Source organism: Helicoverpa armigera, chromosome 11, assembly GCF_030705265.1.
Source record: "Helicoverpa armigera isolate CAAS_96S chromosome 11, ASM3070526v1, whole genome shotgun sequence".
Lineage (NCBI taxonomy): Eukaryota > Metazoa > Arthropoda > Insecta > Lepidoptera > Noctuidae > Helicoverpa > Helicoverpa armigera.
In genome coordinates, this window is record NC_087130.1 from 12,510,389 (window position 1) to 12,526,391 (window position 16,003).

Genomic DNA, 16,003 nt, shown 5'->3' on the forward strand with positions numbered 1-16,003 from the left:
CCGCGTCCACAAGAACATCTATTCTCTTAATAAGTAGCACAATAAAACTTTATGTTTCACGTTTATCGCGATTAGCAACTATTTCTTAAGAGAGGACTTTTTAAATATTATTTCAATGATTTTAATTGTACTCAACATGTTACCAACTTAGAAGGATGTTATCGGCAAACCTTTATGTTTAGGTTTATGAGGAACTGACTTCCAAAAATTAGGATGAATTCACATTTCTTTCTCATTTTCACCTTTTAGCATATGACTTATGAACTACATTTTCTACAGGCAGAATAACATATCCCTTTGCCCAGTCGAATATAAAGGAATTCGTGGAAACGCGCCACATACGACTGTGTTGTGTTCCACGAATTTTGTAATTTTCTCAATGACATCAACAGATAAAATATTTGTGTGGTTTTGGTTGAGATAAAATACCATTGAATATAATCGAGACACCGTATATTTTATTTCGGAAATAATTGGTTTTAACCGTAAATATACGACACGTTAATAAAAAAGGGGAAATACTAGTCCATTATAATACGACACCATCTTATAAGATAAAATAGATATTGTACATATTGGCAATGATTATCACACAGATACACAAAAATATCACAAAGAAAGATTGGCATCGATTTCAGTTTATTATTTTTAATGTACTTTTATTCATTATCACCTTGAAATCCAAATCAAGATATACATAATGTAGCTGTATATGATATTATCATTATCGGATTTAGTTTACTAAATTAGGTTTCAATTGACAACTGTAGTTTTTCATCATGCGAGAACTTTTAGATACATAAGTATTAGCTATCTAGCAGACAACTTGACTACTAGCATTTTTAAAGAATTGGCCTATGGTGAAAAGGAACATGTTTGGTCCATCTTGAATATTAGAAATTAATCAAACATAGAAAACATATAGTCATTCCATATACAGCAAAGTGACAAACTTATTTTTTTTTTAATTATTGATTGATCTGCATGCATCATCACTGTTTATAATTATCATATCTGCCTGATCAAATATGGCAGCATGTAATTATATACATATCAACAAGTCACTTGAACTTTTCATACAAGTGTCAGGTTTTGTGTTTCCTTTTATATGTCGAACAGGCTCTTTCACTCGCGTCAGTCCTTTTAATTAATTAATAAGTTATTTATAACTTCATAGGCACAGCTAAAATTTAATGTTCAAAAATAAAGCCGTTTATTAATCTCGTATTAACACTTCAAGTATAATTTTACGATAGATTGCGTTCGAGAGCTAAGTTTATGCAAATTTTAACCAACCCTACTTGCCTTGCTATGCTGATAGTAATTAAATCAGTCCATTGCCATTAGATTTTACAGCTCTCAAATCTAAATCATTGGGTAATAGAAGTTAATTGTATTATTATTTTTACATATCGGGACAAAAAGCAATTAAAAGTAGAGTACTTAGTTGATAAGCAATCTTTTCAATCAGTCTGTGAACTTACACAACGCGGAGATGACGAAATTGATTGGTAACTTGCATCAGGAGTAGTTAACAAAAGCTCTGTTCCAATAGCTTGAAAGTGCGAACAAATAGGTTACTGCTTTGTGGCTAACGAAATTACTGGACATATTATCACATACAAAGTATTTCCTCATTACAATAAATGCATTGTAGCCAAGTGCAGACTTGTCAGAAGTTTCTGTGTCACATTCATCAAGTAACGCTCCGTATAGGTCCACCAAGTGAGAGGAACGAAAATTAATCTTAAAACAATATGTAACTGTGCTTCAACTTGCATTATGTCAAAGTATATAACACTAGTACCTACACATTCTGCACATATCTATGAAGGCGAGTCAACATAAGCTGAATATATGTGCAGTGATCATTGTATCAGGGTTTGAAGAACAACACCTTATTTATAGAGCAGATCTAATAAAGGTTGTTTAACAAAATTTTGCTGATGAAAATATGTCGAGCTTCACCATACCCAGGTATGAATAACAGAAGCATGTCAGAAGCATAATGATGTTACAAACTGAATTTCAAATCGTAAGTTTAAGGTCCGTATTACGAAAAACGGTGTTCCAAAAATATCACGTTCGCTCCATTACAGTCGTTTTGTTAGTTTATTACTAAGATAACAGTTGCACTTTAGATGGACTCCATATATAGACATATGTAAGTACACAGAGGTCACGTTTCTCCACTCACGACTAATAGCCTAATCCGTAAATGTCCTTTCTATATCACATACTATTTATCCTGTCCTTATATAAAAGTTCCCATTTCAGTTCTGACTGACCTTAAACTAGAGACAATGTTAAGTCCAGCTTATCTTTTAAACTATCTTTAAGTATTAATTTTTAATGTCAGTGTGGACAAAAGTTAAGAGGCGTCAAAAGTCACAAGAGTGAACAGGTATTTCAAGGCGCAAGTTTTATTGGAATTTCACGTTAAAGCCGTTTTCAGTTCAGTTTACAAAGTCAAGATTTTGCAACTCGGTAGATCAATCAGCTTTTCAAAGTTCTTAGTACTCCAGGTAACTTAACGTCGACCTTCCCCATTAAACTTCATCCTATTCGCGGCTAGACCATAAAAATAAAATTCTCTATTTAGCCTGGACCACTTGAGAGGCCTATGTCCAGCAGTGGACTGCGATAGGCTGATGATGATGATGATTTGTTTTCCCACTTTTACTTTTATGTAAATTATCAACAAAAATGGAAATTGACATTGTTTAAAGTTCATGCTCTAAGTTACAACATTACCCCGAAGTGCATTCAATTATCATTACATTAACGCCTACAAAACAGCCATACTGAGAAATCTATATACCTCAGTACCTACTCATTAATTCACAAAGATATCCTTAAATGATTGGCATTCTGTAGCACCTATATCCTGATTCCTAAAATACCGGTCTTAATATATTTTTGCAAGAGTTTTTACATTACAATCGTCGACCACATAACGCCAGTGGAATGATAAATGAAAATGCTCTGTATTTAACATACCTACTCGTGTTTTTAACAGTCTAAGCACATGCGGCATACATACACAACTGCAGTTTGTATATGCGTAGTTTGCAAAATCCGATTTAAAATGCCCTATAAGGAAAACGCTTATCTTTTATCACAGCCTCGAAGTAATAAGTTTTTCAAAATCATTAAATAATTAGTCATGAAAATATTTTGTTTCGTCGAAACGTTTTATTAAACATGAGCAAGTCACTTTATAATAAGGAAATCAACTAGAACCTTAAAGGTTTCCACTGAAAAACATGTTCTTTAGTAGATGACAACATGACGATGACGACTTCTTAAAACCACGTTTTATAATAAGGTGGATGAGGTTTAAGAACGAGTTGATCTTAAAATCTTAAAGTTTATTAATCAATTCTTTTGTTAAAAAGAAAATTAGAAGAATTTCATTAACAAACTGTGTGCATTACCTACTCATCCTAGTTCCACAGCTTAATTGTGTCAAGTTATCAGTCATATTTATAATTAAATTAATTTGTAACACTAATTGCATGCAGTTCGTGACAAATTCTAGGCTTAATCGTAAAACAATTGTAATGCTAAAAGCGCAGACACAATAAGATAAATGCTCACAAACTTACCTAGGCTTCACGGTCATCATTTATTGCGTGCTTCAATGACTTTGGTCAATGGCGGTATTAAATACTATATGAATCAAAATGTGAATTAAATCGCATGCCTTCTGTATAGTATATATTCTGCTGAAGTATTTGTATAATAAACTTTATATCAAATCTGCGTACTAAGTCTTTTATATATTTTACTAAAAAATGTTGTACATCAGTATATTTAAGCTACATGTTGGTCCCATACAATAGAAGGTTGTCTCTTAAGAACATATGCAGACCATGGCTTCTATAATATAAAATAATAATAATACAACATTCTGATTATCCAACACGGGAATCAAACTTGACGCTTCTGGTCCACTTCTCAGCAAAGATAAAACTTTAGTAAGACATGTTTCTCCCTCCTAACGGAATTCAATTCATTCAGAAAGTTGTGACACAATTTAATTCAACCTTTAACAATAAATCAATAAATAAAGAAAACTATGTTGCATAAATTATGTTAACCTACCAATAAATCACGAAAACCAATGCCTTACTACATCTTAAATAGGAACGATAACTAACGTCCTAAGTTATCGGATCTTGCTCAAATGGGACGGAACGGGCCCATTTTAATGTCATTGACCCGAGGAAAATGTACACACCTAACGGAAACGCAATATTAATACATTTTGTATAGAACTGAATGCTGGAGTGCCAACTTCAATTACAGTCAGCCGAGTGACATTTTGTGTTATGTTTTAAACTGGCTTCAGTTGGGGTCGATGACCTCGGGTACCTTATCGGAAAGTCCGGGATGTAAATAATGCAAAACAGGAAAAACAGCTATCTGGATGTAATTCTTGAATGTACTCCTAGGAAGGTCATCTTGCTATAAAGTTGTCAGATTATCAGTGCAATTTTATTGAGTATCCTAATTCTTTTACAGGATAAGGTATTGTTTTGTTACAATATTAATACCATTCCAATATACTAAACAAATAAATAATCGTTGCTGAGTGCAAGTACATCGGTATTTATGTCCGGATTGTTAAACATTAGCCAAACAGTATAAGTTATTTCTTCAAACTATTTCCTAGCTACCCGCAAAATATATTGACTAGGTACTCCAAATACGTTTAACAAGCTCCTGTGATTATTCCATGGAGACGAAGTAAGAAACTACACTTCCTGTGTCGAACTTACTCGCCTATAAATAAACTCGTATATGTGTCGAATAAAGTAGAGGTAAATAAACATTTTATTTCGGGACTGCCAGAATTAGCTCCTGCCTTATTTTAGTTCACGAGAAGTCATTCAAGTCAAACTTATTTATCCCTTCTAATATAATAAATGCGACAGTATTAATTCTGTCTTCCTGCCTGTCGAGCTTCCACATAAAACTTTTGAACCGATTTAAATTCCTTTCCCACAAATAAACATCTTCAGTTAATTTATAAAATGCATTTAATTGGTTTAGACATTATTCTAAAATAACTCGAAAAGGATACAGGCTACTTTTTATCCGGGAACGAAACAGTGGTGGACCCGCGGGGAACAGCTAGTTACTCGTAACTTAACTCTACAGGATCCGATTTTCCCAACTTATCCAAAAGGTCTTCCTTGTCACCTTCACCAAGACCTGTAGATAATAATTTTCCTTAGGTAGGTATCAGCATTATTAAGATTAATATAATTTCCGACGATACGAATTATTGGTGAAAAAACAATTAGCGTAAAATCCGATTCGGTAATTCTATTCAGTCAGCCCGCATTGATTGTTTCAAGGTGAACGTATTTGTTCTAACGCTATCTATATTAACGTCATTCTACGGCCATGTAGGGTATGTACCAACCTAATCCTATCCTTCCTTATGGCGTACTGTATGAAACAATAAAACTAATTCCATATCTATGAAATGGCAGCTAATGTGTGAGAATATTGTGTCTAGCAATTCTAGAAGATTTAACTCGAAAGTATAGGTAACAATCCTTGCTTAGGTGGTGCTAGGTATGGAAGACGCTAAAATGTGAAGAAAACCTGTGTGAAACTTAGGAATATCGTAGCATTACGTGCAATATCAATAAGCTTGTGACATAAAATTAGTGACGGTTATTCTAATTCTGTTTCAAATTGGTAAACTCCTAATCATTCCGTTATTTGTTTTTAAGCTTATGCTGAAGAAACTTAGACTTTTTATATTTGTTGTTTTAACCTGTTATACACGTGTACTTAGCTGCTTATGTACTTACATGTGAACTATTTTAATCTCCATAGTCTAAGAGTATTTCCGCAAATTTTCAACTAAGAACAAAAATAACTGACGCAATGATATTTAAGAATAACTAATTAGAATAGTTTAATATCCTTTATCAAGTATATTATAATATCTCGTGTATGAGCCCATTTACGCTCAATTTTAGTATTATAATTAATTCTACGAAAAACAGTGCAACTAAACAATAAATTATTATATTTTTCATTGCGTTGTACGTTAAAATATAATATAATACATAGTCCATTCACTTAAGTTTTAAAATTAAATCCTTCCTTTTCAAACCTTATTTTAATGTTACATTGATATTGACACTTCAAATATGGTATTTCAATGCTATTACTGATATTGCAAGGAGGTGAATAAAACGACCAAACTATCGGGTTTCTGATTTCTTTTTATAACTTCTTATTTAGGTAAACTAGCTTATATTCAACACGGTGTTTCCCCTAATTTCAAGCCTAGAAATAGCTTCTTGGAGTAACGAAAATGTGTTTGTTACATGCATCAATACACACTATTAATTATATAATAAAAAAAATGGTATGAGATTAATGAATAAGTTCAGCATATTGTCAATGTCCAAAGTTGCAAAGATATCGATCGTATGTGCTATATTGACAACAACACGGAACTAAATGTATTAGTAATCGAGTAATTCCTCGTGTTCTTGGACACTACTCCGCTTGACTGGGCGCGAACCTTTCATTGTCCGCCGCCCGGAGCGCGAGCGCAATGAATGAGCTTCAAGATACAGCCAAGCCAATTGCAACTTAATGTTAAAGTACTAAGAGTGATTTTAAACTATCAAATGGGAGTCAGTTACTTCTCTTTACTTTTAAAACAAAGAAGCAGCTTTTGTAATAATAGCACTTATAACTTTATAAATCTTATAGGTCATGCAAAAGCTACAATTGGCTAAGTACTAATAGATTATTTGCCACAAAATTAGAGTCAAGGCACTTTCCCAATGCTGCAATCCAAAATGAGTCAAACGAAGGCTGAAACACTTTCGCAAATTATTGTTAAAGTAATTAAAATATGGAAACAGAAGATCCGTTCGCGATTTTCTAGCAGTTATTATGTAGAGCAACGTCATACATTTCGCTGTCATCGTCGCGCACTACATACTCCGACCACGAATTTCTTCTACGATGTAATGTTTGACCGCCGCATGTGCGCGAGGTCAAATTATTGACAACTGACATTGTTCTATGTAAGCAACGAATATACTTACGCCTGAAATTGCTTTACCGTTTAATTATATCCGGTCAGTATAAATATGAGTGTATGCGAGTCGAATTTATCAGTCGACCGTCTGCGGTTTGAAGTGATCTAGTTCGTCAGAAAACACAGACCACGTTCACAATGAAATCGATGGTGGTGTTATTCGCTGTGATGGCCGTGGCTTGCGGCTCCCTGGTGCCGCTGGCGCAGCACCGCGCACCACGCGGCGCTCGTGCTGGACCCGCACGGCCGGCCGCTCGACACCGCCGAGGTGATCAACGCCCGCGCCCTGCACCTGCAGGCTAAGGCCCTGGACGGACACTACGCTCCCTCGCGCACGCTGCCGTCGTGCCCTACGCGCACTCCGTGGTCGCGCCCGCCGTGCTGGCCGCGCCCGCCGCCGTCTCCCACCAGTCGCGTGTGGACGTGCGCAGCAGCCCCGCCGTCGTGAGCTCCGTCGTCGCCGCTCCCGTGCACGCCGCCTCTCTCCTGCTGGCCCACTCCGCCCTCGCTCACTCGCACTACCTGAAGAAGCGCTCCCTGGGACACCTCGCCTACGCCGCTCCCGTGGTCGCCCACGTGGCGCCCTCCGCCGTGTCGCACCAGTCCCGCGTGGACGTCGTCTCTAGCCCCGCGGTGGTGTCTCACGCCGTCGCTCCCGTGGTGTCTCACGCCTACGCCGCTCCCGTGGTGGCGCACGCCGCCCCGGTGCTCGCCGTGGCTCCCTCCGCCGTCTCCCACCAGTCCCGCGTGGACGTGCGCAGCAGCCCCGCTGTCGTGTCCCACGCCGTGCACGCCGCTCCCGTCTACGCCGCCGCCGCTTACGCCGCTCCCGCGTACTCCGCGTACGGCGCTCACGCCGGACTCCTGCACTCTGCTCCCCTCGCCCACGGCCACGCCTGGTGAACAGCGAAACTGACGAACACCTAAGACTATGAACCTAAGATGATGTAAAAATAATAAAAAAAAAGTTATTTATGAAATAAATAATAAGGGAAACCCTACTTTTATGTTTTAATTGAATGCAACCCCAAATGTATAAGTTATTTATATTTAAGATGCATCATCTGAGGGCACGGCAGTGCCCCAGCCAAGACTCGAGCAAAACGGGCACGGCCGTACCATCTTTTCTCGAAGCGTTTCGCGGCTATTTCAGCCCCCTGTATCTTCCATGTGAACAAAGCTAGGAGTTTAGGTTTTCGATGACCAAGAGTAAGTATTAGAACAAGCTCAGTCTCAAAATTACAAGACATTTGAATAAATAGTTTACGAGTTATGAGCGATCAAAGTTACACCATTTTGTCACTGACTCACTCACTGACCGATCATCAAAAGTCTAAGGTACTTCTAGCAAACTTAGAACCTTCAAATTTGGCACCAAGATAGGTTATTAGCTACATATAAAGGGAAAATTATAAAAACCTTAAAACTTAATAAAAAAATAGGAAACAAATTTATATTTGCGGTTTTTCAAGAACATTGTGTATGAATTTTGACTGCATTGATAACTTTGTTATTTATTTATGTACAAAATGTTACTATTCGTTTTATTGTTACGTAGCACAATATACCACTATTGTTATTATGTATTAAATATACATACATATGAATAAAAAGCTAGGTTAAAATGAAATGAATAATGATAAAATCTTTCATATTAATGCAGTGCAATCAATATTGCATGCTGGCTCGATAGATGGCGTCGTCCTGGTCTAAATCGCGCTATGGTTTCGTTACATAGCTTAGTATAAGTAGTACTTTTAAAAAATCTAATAATTTCATGTGATAGCGCCATCTACCTCTGAAACAAATCTCTTTTATTCTAAAACATATTCGATTCAAAAATTCGAGAATTTCAAATTTTTAAGTTTATTTAAACAAAATGTTGTTTACGTGCTACTTTCGGTGTACATATTTTTAGTTTGTTATATATTTAGTTAGTTGCATGTTAGTTAATTTAATTTGTTATATACTTAGAGAAGAAAGAGACCTACAAAAATAAATTAGATCCCACAAAAACATTAAATGTAAAGCCAATCCTCTACGCAATCCCTCCACCGTAAAAGTTTTGAGATCGCATAGAAGCCAAGTCTTGTTCAACTTTATTTGTAATAATAAATCAATATTTTGTGACTATATCAATAGTTTTGTTCACATTACAATAATATTGTCTTGGCCATGAGCACAAGTTAAAAGTCGCTCCTTGAAATAATGTATAAATACCATTGAATTGATAAATTCTATATGGGCATGATTTTACGATTGGACTGATTATGGACTGATTGGAATTTGAGATCACCATGGACTAAACATGCGCCATAGTACATGTGCAGTTCATTGATGTTGGATGATACTGCCTGTCGGTCATTTAGTAACAATTGAATAAGCTAAAAGCATTTAATTCTTTGATATTAAACTTAATGTTTGACTTTCACCTCTCCAAGATATGCTGTATTATATTTGTAGTTTATTACACTATATTGTGCTCATGGCCAAGTCAATATTATTGTAAAGTGAACGAAACTATTGATGACGTCACAAAATATTGATTTATTATTACAAATAAAGTTGAACAAGACTTGGCTTCTATGCGATCTCAAAACTTTTACGGTGGAGGGATTGCGTAGAGGATTGGCTTTTTACATTTAATGTTTTGGTGGGATTGTATTTATCAACAGACTACTCTTATATGATTAAAGCTTTATTTCATAGCTGATTGGCTATGAAATAAAGCTCTGATTGGCTATGAAGTAATGTACCTATACCTTACTTTATTAATTTAAATCTGATCGGTGGTACTTAATAACATGAAATTGTTTCAATAATTCATGAATTTAAATTGATATAATTGCAATCCCAATTCTTCTGGATCCCCTTTGAAGGTATGATGATGATGATGACGTATGCGATACATTAAATATTCTATAATATTCACGCCATGTGATACGCCGTATATTATGGGCAGTAAGATTATTAAATTCCAACTAATTATTTATCACCATGGTTTGATGGTTCAGTGGTGGATAAATATCATATTATCAAATTATCCTAAACTAACAAAATAAAAGGGTTTATTAAACTTTTACGATCGAAATATTCAATGAGCTTGACCGATTAAGCAATTGTCATTAACTTTTAGTAAAGTAAGCCCTGGAAATGTCTGGAAAACACAATAGGGTTCAAGTAGAGAGTTATTCTAAGTGCGGTTGCCCTTATCTATGTATATCCTGAAAATAGACCAAATGTCTTATCCAAAAATACAAAATTTCTTTATAGGTACATAAGCTTCAAAGCACCTTGATCCTGTTTGAAAAAGCATCAACGTTACCTATCGTTTAAGTTATTTCAGACTTTTGTGACTATTACTTATAGAAAATCACTAACACTACATAGTCTCACAAGCTAACGTAGCTACAAATTGTTACCTTGCAGATCCAGTTAGATGGTAATGGTTGGTAATTAACGCTCAGTCCTTTTCATTGTGAAAGGAGGCCTATGCCCAGCAATGATGATGCTGATGGCAGCTAGTGGTTGCAATCGCAAGTGCTGCTCACAAGGATGAGGGTCCAAGATTCGACTCCCGGTTCGGACCAAAATCACTGTTTAAATTAATCACTAAGCTAGTGCAAACGAGATTTTAGAAATTGATTTCCAAAACGTCCAATGTACTTAAATTTTAATATAGTCTTCATGTTCCAAACCACGTACTGAAACATCCTTCTTGGCAGTCAGGTATAAGGCGAATATGATGAATACATAGTATCGGCCACGGTATCGAATCTAAAAAACGATAACCACTTTCGCTTCCATTATTCTAGAACTACATATTTTATTCAAAACTTAAGTACATTCTATTTTATTGAAAGAACCAAATATTACTGAAATTTAGTTTAATTAGTTCAATTTGGTTTCCTGAATCTGATTTTTTTACTTAGATAATTCAATTCAATTATATTTTTAACTAACTATTGTAAATGTGGACTCAATTTCTATTCCCGAAGTGAAATACTTAAGAATGTGTAGAAGAACACTTACTTACATAACAATATGCAGTTGCTGTGTGAATTAACTTGAATTAAACATCATAGATGTTCAACTTTAATAAATGAGTCAGTATTATATCGTTATACACCGCTACAAACTTAGTAAAAAATGATGAATGAATCGAATTCAAAACAATTTTCTATAAAATTTTAAATGTTGATCTTTGTATAGACAAAGATCAACATTTAAGATTTTTATCATATTTTTTAAAACAATAGTTCAAAAGTTAATGGGACACACACACACATTATTTTCAACTTTCGGATCGTTTCCGTAAATACTAATAATCGAAAAATTATATAAGTAAAACCCTACTCATATTTAAATACATATTCAACGATATATCACACGATATTTTTCATTCCAACCCTGGAATGAAAAATAAAATCGCGGTCGACTTTACGTGAAGGGGCTACCCTTAACTTTTATTTTGCACTTTGTCGGCATGATTGAAACACATTTTGGTACTTAATTTCAGCTCTCTAGTGCTAGTGCTAACAGTCACTGACATAAAGCGAGGACGGACGGACATACAGACATGGCGAAACTATAAAGTAGTTAAGTACGGAACCCTAAAATGGTTTTCATGGCGTAAGAGACAAAAGGCTATTACAGGTTTTACGGATAGCGGTAGGATTACACAATTAAGCTGATATTTCAAAAATATATTGAAAGTATTAGGTTTCACTTACTGACTATAAACCTAAATACTTTCACTAGAACAGTATAGGTTAAAACTTTAAGCCCCTAGGTATATTAGCAATAATTATTATTAAAACATATAACCCAAATACAAAATTTGATTGAAACAACTTGAATATGAGAACTTTCATACAGGTATATATGGTTGTCAACTCTAGTGTAGGTACTTTCTTTTTCTCACATAGGTAACAGGAAAACTAAACCGGTTTTTCTAAAATAAGACAGCAACGCAAAGTGTACACATTTCCTACGTATTTTTGTTTGACCGCCACACACTCACCGAGGTCATTGCAAAGCTAGTGAAACAATGTAGTAACGCATATACGCGTCTGAAATTGCTTTACCTTTAATTTATATCCGGTCAGTATAAATATGAGTGTATGCGAGTCAAATTTATCAGTCGACCGTCTGCGGTTTGAAGTGATCTAGTTCGTCAGAAAAAACACAGACCACGTTCACAATGAAATCGATGGTGGTGTTATTCGCTGTGATGGCCGTGGCTTGCGGCTCCCTGGTGCCGCTGGCGCAGCTGCGCACCACGCGGCGCTCGTGCTGGACCCGCACGGCCGGCCGCTCGACACCGCCGAGGTGATCAACGCCCGCGCCCTGCACCTGCAGGCTAAGGCCCTGGACGGACACTACGCTCCCCTCGCGCACGCTGCTGTCGTGCCCTACGCGCACTCCGTGGTCGCGCCCGCCGTGCTGGCCGCGCCCGCCGCCGTCTCCCACCAGTCGCGTGTGGACGTGCGCAGCAGCCCCGCCGTCGTGAGCTCCGTCGTCGCCGCTCCCGTGCTGGCGCACGCCGCCTACTCCTCTCCCCTGCTGGCCCACTCCGCCCTCGCTCACTCGCACTACCTGAAGAAGCGCTCCCTGGGACACCTCGCCTACGCCGCTCCCGTGGTCGCCCACGTGGCGCCCTCCGCCGTGTCGCACCAGTCCCGCGTGGACGTCGTCTCTAGCCCCGCGGTGGTGTCTCACGCCGTCGCTCCGTGGTGTCTCACGCCTACGCCGCCCGTGGTGGCGCACGCCGCCCCGGTGCTCGCCGTGGCTCCCTCCGCCGTCTCCCACCAGTCCCGCGTGGACGCGCAGCAGCCCCGCTGTCGTGTCCCACGCCGTGCACGCCGCTCCCGTCTACGCCGCCGCCGCTTACGCCGCTCCCGCGTACTCCGCGTACGGCGCTCACGCCGGACTCCTGCACTCTGCTCCCCTCGCCCACGGCCACGCCTGGTGAACAGCGAAACTGACGAACACCTAAGACTATGAACCTAAGATGATGTAAAAATAATAAAAAAAGTATTTTCAAATAAAATAATACTCAAAATAAAGTTTAAATTTTATTCACCTGTTTAAAGTAATAAATAAGAAATAAGTAAGGATTTACCATGATAATAAGAAACGATTTTCACAAGCCATATGGGAACTCAGAAGAGTCTAATAATAATAAAATCGTCATTTCTTCATTAAAACTGAGGTTGTGAAATGTAATGGAATTTAAACGGAATAGGATTTGCCAGAAATAGCCCAAGTTTGAACGTGCATAATATCTGGTTTAGCGTGTCACAATCCGCGCTTATTTATTCAAACGGGAGCCTGACTGTTTGGCAACTGTTCATTACATCTACATTATATTTTGTATGTAGTTCCTGTTACTCAGGAGTTAGGCTCTCCTAAACATACATATTTATGCATTCATAGTGTACTTTGAGTACATTGATCGCAGGCACTTCGTCAGTATTATATTTATCGGCCTATTTCTGAACACACTGGATTGCCAAAAAGCCCTCGTTACATACAGAGAAAGTTCATTATGATTGCACCATTACATATGCAAATATATTATAATTCTAGCAAGGATTTGAAGTTTAGTGCTACTCGCAAAATAACATAGGATATTTATGCATCTTTAGAAAATCGTCTGTCTCAAAAATAAAAGTTCAATTTGTCGAAATTAGTAAATCAGAAAAACCTTTTAATTATTCCTTTTAAAATATTTCTTAAGGTCATAAGCAGATAATATGGAACACAAATTATTTATACAGTACATAGAGGAAAGGGAAATAGTTTCAATTAGTACAGCTAGATCTTCATCTTCTCGCAGTAAACAGACTTGTAAGAAAGGCTAAGCCTAAAATATAATCACATCATTAAGTCATATAATGCATAACTAAAATATTAAGTAATGCCTTAAAGAGTTACTGAAAGAGTTTTAAGCGTCTAAATAAATCTATTCCAAGACAGCAAGAGTTAATAGATCAATTATTTAAATAACAAGTGAAGGTTTTGCCGATGCCGCTTGCTTTGTACTCAGTAACACCATTTCATTACTCTCAAAACTGATTATTCACTGTCAACTATATGAAAGATTGCTTATCAGTCAACTTAATAGAAATAATGAAAGCCAGTAGATACAGAAATAGCCTCGTATTCAGAGCAATGTCTTCGAACAATGAGCTTAAATACTCAGACAATAATGGTTTGCGGAATGCGTTTAATGCATCTACTGAATGTTATATATTTGCCAATTGCTAACCTTGTGGAATAGGCAATTAAGGTTTAGCAGTGTCCTTGCGACTGTCGCTTCGGATACATAAAGATAGTAACTAGCTTTATAACTATAATTATAATGGAGCTTACAATAACCCCTCTCACTTAGGATTTCTATCAATGATAGATGGTTCTAAAATCGCCTACTTATAGGATAAATCTTTTAGGGTTCCGTAGCCAAAATGGCAAAACGGAACCCTTATAGTTTCGTCATGTCCGTCTGTCCGTCTGTCCGTCTGTCACAGCCGATTTACTCGGAAACTATAAGTACTACAGTGATGAAATTTGATGGGAATATGTGTTGTATGAACCGCTACAAAAATATGACACTAAATAGTAAAAGAATTGGGGTGGGGCCCCATACATGTAACTGAGGGATGAATTTTTTTTCGATGTACATACCCGTGTGGGGTATCAATGGAAAGGTCTTTAAAATGATATAAAGTTTTCTAAAAACAAAGTCACTCTCAAAGTCGTAAAAGTATGTCCCTCTATTTTTATAACTACGGGGTATAAAATTCTAAAAAATAGAGGTGATGCATGCTAATTAACTCTTTCAACGATTTTGGTTTGATCAAAGTATCTCTTATAGTTTTTGAGATAGGTTGATTTAACTGTAATTTACGGAACCCTTCGTGCACGAGTCCGACTCGCACTTGGCCGGTTTTTATTCATGCTATAAAAGTTAAAATAGTTCAAATAGGTAATTTATTACCATAATTTTATTTAAATTGTAGACTGTTTCTATAATATCTACTTCTGAATGTAGCTTTACACTAGAAAACTTCGAGATGGGTACTTACCTACCTAGGTATAGTTAATTACCTCACAATCCTCATATGAAGCAAATGAATGAAACAACGTCATACCTACTATAATGTAATAAAGATGACGCCGAGCGACATCGCAGCCTTTGACGTGTGCTACATTACAAAGTTCACTTACGTCGTGAAACATAATTTTAGGTAAATACAGTCTAACAAGTCTCTTATGCCCATTTTCTCCAATAAATACCTATATTTATTTACCTGAGAGCATTTACTAAGAATTTAGTTTTCACCAAAGTTTAGGTGTCTTTTATATCCTTCACTTAAATTAACTAATTAAGCGTCACTTAAATTTGGAGGCCCAATTTATGCCTGCCTAAACAACCCCTGTCCTTATAATTACAGAATACAGACATACAGGTATTTCGAATTGTTTCTGGCTATGTATGGTGGAAACTTAATATATAAGTAGTGTAAAATAAACTTATCTATTCAGAAATATCCGTAAAATCCAACGCTAATCACCTCAATGCACACACATATGTATCAATTTAATTATGTAGCAGTATAATTTAATACAGCTGTCAATTTCACGAATGAGCAATCATTTCTAGAAATTCTGTAATTTAAGAGATTCGTGTATAAATGGTACCTAGTGTGATGAAAATGAATTTAGATATCTATCCAAATTGGGAGAGCCCTTATTCTAAGTGACACTTAGATAGGGAAACGAAAACAGATTGTTGGTGAAAACGGGCATGAGATCCCTGTCATAGTTGGTACCTAGTGTACCTACTATATTTTACATCTTATCAATTTAGGTTTCTAATCAAACTTGAGGTGTTGAGAATAAAACGAGGAAGTA

The 16,003-nt window shown here is 36.8% G+C and overlaps 1 pseudogene; it reads left to right on the forward strand.

The window, feature by feature from the left end:
• Positions 1-7,192: 7,192 nt before the first annotated feature.
• Positions 7,193-13,152, forward strand: LOC135117562 (uncharacterized; annotated as a pseudogene).
• The last annotated feature ends 2,851 nt before the right edge of the window (positions 13,153-16,003 follow it).